The 6,053-nt window shown below is 29.8% G+C and overlaps 1 long non-coding RNA gene across 1 annotated transcript; it reads right to left on the bottom strand.

Moving 5' to 3' along the window:
* Positions 1-3,725: 3,725 nt before the first annotated feature.
* Positions 3,726-5,740, bottom strand: LOC143580807 (uncharacterized). The gene is made up of 3 exons (XR_013143724.1): positions 5,684-5,740; positions 5,527-5,588; positions 3,726-3,972 (listed from the first exon to the last, which is right to left on the bottom strand). It is a non-coding gene; the product is annotated as an uncharacterized LOC143580807 (long non-coding RNA).
* Positions 5,741-6,053: the final 313 nt, after the last annotated feature.

Consider the following 6,053-nt stretch of genomic DNA (forward strand, 5'->3'; position numbering starts at 1 on the left):
AAGTCAAACAAACATATGTGAAAGAAACAAAAAATGTTGCAAATTAAATAAGCATGTAAGTTAAAGTGAGTTCTAATTTGCAAATAAATAAGGAGATAAAACAATTTACAAATCCTTAAAATAAGTTATATCCAATCTGCATAAAAAAAAAATTATTTGACCATGAAACCCAAAGTTAATAGGAATACCCCACTGAAGTACTTACGTTAATTAAAACCAACCAGCATGAAATTTAAATTTTTAAAAATAACTGTTTTGATCATTACAGTCAAACTCCACAATAATACTCTACTGAGGTGTCTAGCCCAAAAACATTAAAGGACCATATTCAATAATCTGATACTTTAACTTTGAAAGTAAAAAAAATCTAATTCACTTCAGCTTGAAACCTATGAATAAAAATTAAACATAAATTTGCATATCACAATTTTGGAGTTTATCTAGCTAAGCATCTAACATAAAATCAAGACGAAGCTGGATGTGGTCAAAAACTATAGAAAAACACAGATAAATAGTTGTAAAACATAGTACTTGTAGCAATTAGAGCTTTTAAACATCGATGAATAGCAGCGATGGCTTTCTTCTAGATCAAATTAGAGTTCCATTGTAACAAACCACACCAATTATATACAAAACAATAATAATAATAATAATAATAATAATAATAATAATAATAATAATAAATAATAATAGATGTACATGATTTAGAAGGGTGTAAAGTTCCAGCAACTTATCCAGTCCATAAGTTTGTTATCGAGATCAATAAACCTCAAATGATCTTCAATAACTAACAAAGGCATAACGAAAAATAACCCTAATCAGAATACTAATGGAAATAACCTTCTGAAATTGAATACAATAATAATAATAATAATAATAATATATCATAAAAACCTTAAAAAACAATTAACGGAAAAGCCTAATTTTATAAAGAAACTATGAATCTTTAGTAGTTAACAAAGGCCGAGCTTAAATATAGAACAAAAAGCCAATAAACTTTAGGTAACATATAAATTAGGGGCAATGGACACAACTTACTGAATTCGATTTGAAATTAGCATAACAAGAAAAAGACGTCTGCAAAAAAAAGGATTCAAAATTAGTGTGCAATGTGTTGCTGAAGCGATGAAATCGCACCATGGGAATCGTTGATGGAAATGTAATGTTTTGCAAATTGTAAAAGATAGAGAAAAGACTTTCAATCCACCATGACCTTCGCTCAGTCTTCTCCCTGGTTTCAATCCACACCAGCGATAAGGTGGGTGTGAGCAAGGTCCTTGCAGGTAGAGGAAAGAGGAAAATGTTAAAATGAGTTGTTATGACCCGTGGGGCTATCCAGGTTTTCACTAGAAGCTCCATACCCGTCAAATCGGTTTTCAAATGCATAAAAAAGACTCCATTTACAAATGAAGCAATCTGGTTGCTTGAGAGGGGGCAGTGAGTGGACTAGAGCGCGAGACGTAAGATATTAAAGGTTTCGTTCATATTATGGGGTTATTTTATAATACTTGTTTCTAATATATATATATATATATATATATATATATATATATAGGTATTGGATCATTTAAAAAAGTTTTTTTAAAGCGAGAAGTGCGAGAAATGAAGGTATAAACTCCATTAATCCCTAATTTCACTCACTTTCTTTATTGTGTAGGGTGCGTATATATATATATATATATATATATATATATATATATATATATAGGATTAGGTTCAAAATGAGAAGAGATAACTTATAGCGAGAAGTGCGAGAAGAGATTTTAACCAATCATAAATTTTCATTTAATTTTTTATTTATTTAGTTATGAGGGCATATAAGTAAATTATGCAGTTTGTCTTAGTTGGTAACTAATAAATATAACAGGAGTTACAAATTGACTATTTGGTTAATTTAGTTTGCTTTTTATTTATCGTTAATTGATTTTAGTACATCATCTACCTAAATCTTTTTTTTTCTAATATCCAGAGCATAGTTTGTGTTCATCCTATCAATAAATTTAAATGAAATGAAATTAAAAGGCCAATTTCAATTATGTTATTCTGATTAAAGGGTAACAACAAATAAACCTATAAATTTATTTTGTGTCGAATAATCTTTTCGATCATGTTAAATAATAAATTCTACACAACGGCAATATATGTAACAAATAATGCATGCACACATAACAAACATGACATCCTACACAACTTAACATGAAATTCACACAAAATAATGAGATGTCTACATTCCTACACAATAATCAAGTCTCCTACACAAAATAATCATACTATACATAATAAACAAGTTTCGTTACACAACATAATCATACCATACACAATAATCAAGTTTCCTACACAACGTAAACATACCATACACATTTAAAAAACATATAATGTTTCCTTACACAATACATAAACATACCATACACAATAATAAAGTTCTCTACACAACACAAACATACCATACACAATTATCAAGTTTGTTACACAACGTAAACATACCATACACAATAAAAAATCATACAATGTTTCCTACACAATACTTAAACAAATTATAGCATATATACACAATAAAAGAATCATACATATCTCATAAGTTTCATACGCAACATAAGCAGATTAACCTAAACCGCTTATATATGTCCTACACAACATAATAGTTACACATAAATAAGATATCAACTGTTTTTAAACTACAATAATAGTTTTATGTAGTGTAAACATTGTTTATGTTGTGTAGGGAATATAAATTGTAAGAGTATATAGGTGTAGACGAAACTTATCATGGAACAGACATAAAATGAATGGAAAGTGTTGTAGTGTAGACATGGGATTTCAGTGTAGGGTAATTCAAAATACATATATTTTAAAAGATATATATGAAAAGCTGAAAACAAAATTAGCCATAAAGTATAATTTGGCATTGGAAAAACAATTTAATAAAACGTGAGAGTAAATAAAGTTATATTCTCTATATATAAAATCAATTTTATTACAATGAAAAAGCTTGAAAAGAGGAAACTGATCGTGGCTTAAGAACATTAAATTCATTTAATTGGATTATACATACACATAAATGTCAACTCTACCCTTTTCATTTAAAAACCTCTTATAATAATGGCATAGTAATTACATAATTGCCATATTTATTATATACCATTGATCATTGATCGTACATAATCAATGGTTCAGATCAATTTCTCGCACTTCTCGTTGTAACTTGACTTCTCGCATGTACCATCCTCTCTCTCTATATATATAGGGTGAGGTTAAAATAAGAAGTGGAGTGTGTCTAAAAAGTGTAATAAGTAATCTGGTACGTTAGATATATTGATCTGATGATGGATATGGAAAGTGTGTTTATCGTGCGGTGTGTTTTATTTTAGTTGCTGTGTGTTTATTGTGCGGAGTGTTTTATTAGATATAATGGTGAAAAACACACTTCCTACACTTCTTAGAAAAAATCTACTTCTTATTATAACTTTGATATATATATATATATATATACATACTAGTAGGTACCCGTGCGATACGGCGACAATTTTACAACGTTCTACTCGTTTTCTGTTAATTTATCAATCATCTTGTGATATACAGTTAGTTTTCTTGTTCATGACATAATCAAAATTGATAACATAGTTACACATTTAGAATCAATTTAAGCCAACCAAAGTAAATATGTCCACATATCATCAACCCCAAGACCAAGACCAAGACCAAGGTTGGTCATTCCCGCCGGTTATGTATGAATAGTTAACTTGTGCACCTCTATTCAGCCCCAAGACCAAGGCTTGAACTTGTCCCGCTTGCGGTACTATTCTGGCAACCACCACCGCTACTATTCGGTTCTATCTGGTCATTTTTCTGATGCTTTATACCTATTATGTGGCTATCAAACACCTCGAATCGTACGACATGATTTGGCTATGAAACTGAACCTGAGAGCATGATGTTGCTACCTTGTTTGGCAGCCTACAACTTATCAACACCCTGCAAAATTACATAAGTTCTTGAAGTTAAACTTGATATTTCCAAAGCTAAACATAACTGTATATACACGATTGGTGATTCTTTTCTAGCAGTTGAAATATTTTAAAATTTATGAAACCTCTAATCATTTTAAAATTTAATTTTCTAATGAAGCAGTGTTGTAGATTATGATTTATGTTCATGAAAGCCTAGATTAAAAAAAACTTGAAAGCTACAAAATTTTGTGATAACTAACTGTTGGATTAATTAAATTAAACCTTGTAGTCATCATTACCCTTTTATATTCATGACAATAACCAAAAACTGACCTGTAACCAAATCTAACTCATTTAAACCTACAAATTTGACTATTTAATGGTCAAACTGCTTGGAGGAAAGTTACTTTATTTAAATAAACGAACATACCTGAACACTATTATTTCATTTTATTAAACGAACGAACACGAACGAACACACATATTGTTCGTTCATTTATAAATCGTGAACGTTTGTAACCCAGCTAGCCTATAACACATCCAAGACTCCGATGTTAAATGCACTTACACAAAGATCTTGAAAGTACTTATTCAAAATTCACGATTCTATTTTTAGAATGCAACTTATGTTTATGAAAAGTAATTCCAAACACCCCTACTTAATTACTTGTCGATCAGTGTATCATAGTGTAAATTACATTAAAAAAATCATTATGGTATAAATTTAAATACTGATAAGTAATTTAAAAAAAAACCCGAAAAGGTGTATATTCAAAATTTCAATGTCTACTCTTGACAATTACATTGTTTTTTCTATTACAATGTAAACAAAAGTTACATTTTCTTAACCTGGATAGCAGGCGGATTGTGCTCACATATTAAACGTGACACGAATACGAACATAATACAACTCGTAAAACGGTAAAGCGCTGTAACAAAAAGACGACGCACATATTGTGGATTAGGGATTAACAACCGATTACGGGTACCGAATCGGTACCGGTATTTCCAGACTTTTTTTCCTTTGGTACCGATACCGAACTGAGATTTTCAATACCAGTACCAAGATTTTGGAAATATGAGGATCAGGATTTTCGGTACCGAGCTCATCCCTAGTGCGGATCACACGAATATGACACGGTTACACTGTTTTTTTTTTTCTTTTGCATTTTAATATACTCTAAAATTATAAATTTACAGCAAAAGGACAGTAATGTTTATTCCTTTATAACTTTTAGATTTTAGCATAGCAATAAAACTAATTAAAAAAAAAACTATAAAACTAAACAAGTCATATATAGGCGTTTTCATGAAAATACCTGCCATCTGTTTAGTTAGACGTTTTGGCAGGTTTGACTCAAAACTACTGAATTCGTTTTGGAAAAAACCTAATCTGTATTAGGTTCGTATCATATAAAAAACATGTGTTTGCTTGAAATGTTTTTTCCACATCTAGGTCCAATTATGCATTGATAAAGACAAAAAAATATTGTTACTTAATAATTTTTAAATTAAATTTCATCGCCTTTGGTGAAGATTTTACAAAAATAAAAAGATTAAAGTGATAGTTTGATGATACCTTTATGCTTGTATATTCTGTAAAACTCGGTAAGTTGCGTGTAATTCAAATTCGCTAATCCACTGCTGCATCATCATAACCAACCAACAATAATTAAAATCCCAATATTCAACACACATACATTTGCAATATGATCTAAGAGAATGAAAACACGAACCATTTGGAAGAAACATTGACAATCAACAAAAGTTCCCTTTGTAGATGCTAAATGCCTCAATTGATGTCCTTTCCCATGCTATCCTGCATTAAAAGCTTTCAGATTGAATTAAAGACTGATACATTGGATGATGATTTGAAGTAATACCTAGACCATAAAATCATAAATAAAAAACTTGCCTTTCACATGTCTTTCACCTTCATAACACCCCTGTGTGCATAAATCAAACATGATATAATCCACCAAACTTCCTATATAAAACTATAACTAATCATTGCTAGGAAAACATTATAATTTCCTGGAATGACGTATAATATTTTACTATTGATTCATTAAGATAATTTAGTAACGATAGAAATTGAAATAAAAA

This window comes from Bidens hawaiensis, unplaced genomic scaffold, assembly GCF_021521415.1.
Source record: "Bidens hawaiensis isolate Kalapana, Puna unplaced genomic scaffold, B.hawaiensis_p1.1 tig00030617_1, whole genome shotgun sequence".
In the NCBI taxonomy this organism is placed as follows: domain Eukaryota; kingdom Viridiplantae; phylum Streptophyta; class Magnoliopsida; order Asterales; family Asteraceae; genus Bidens; species Bidens hawaiensis.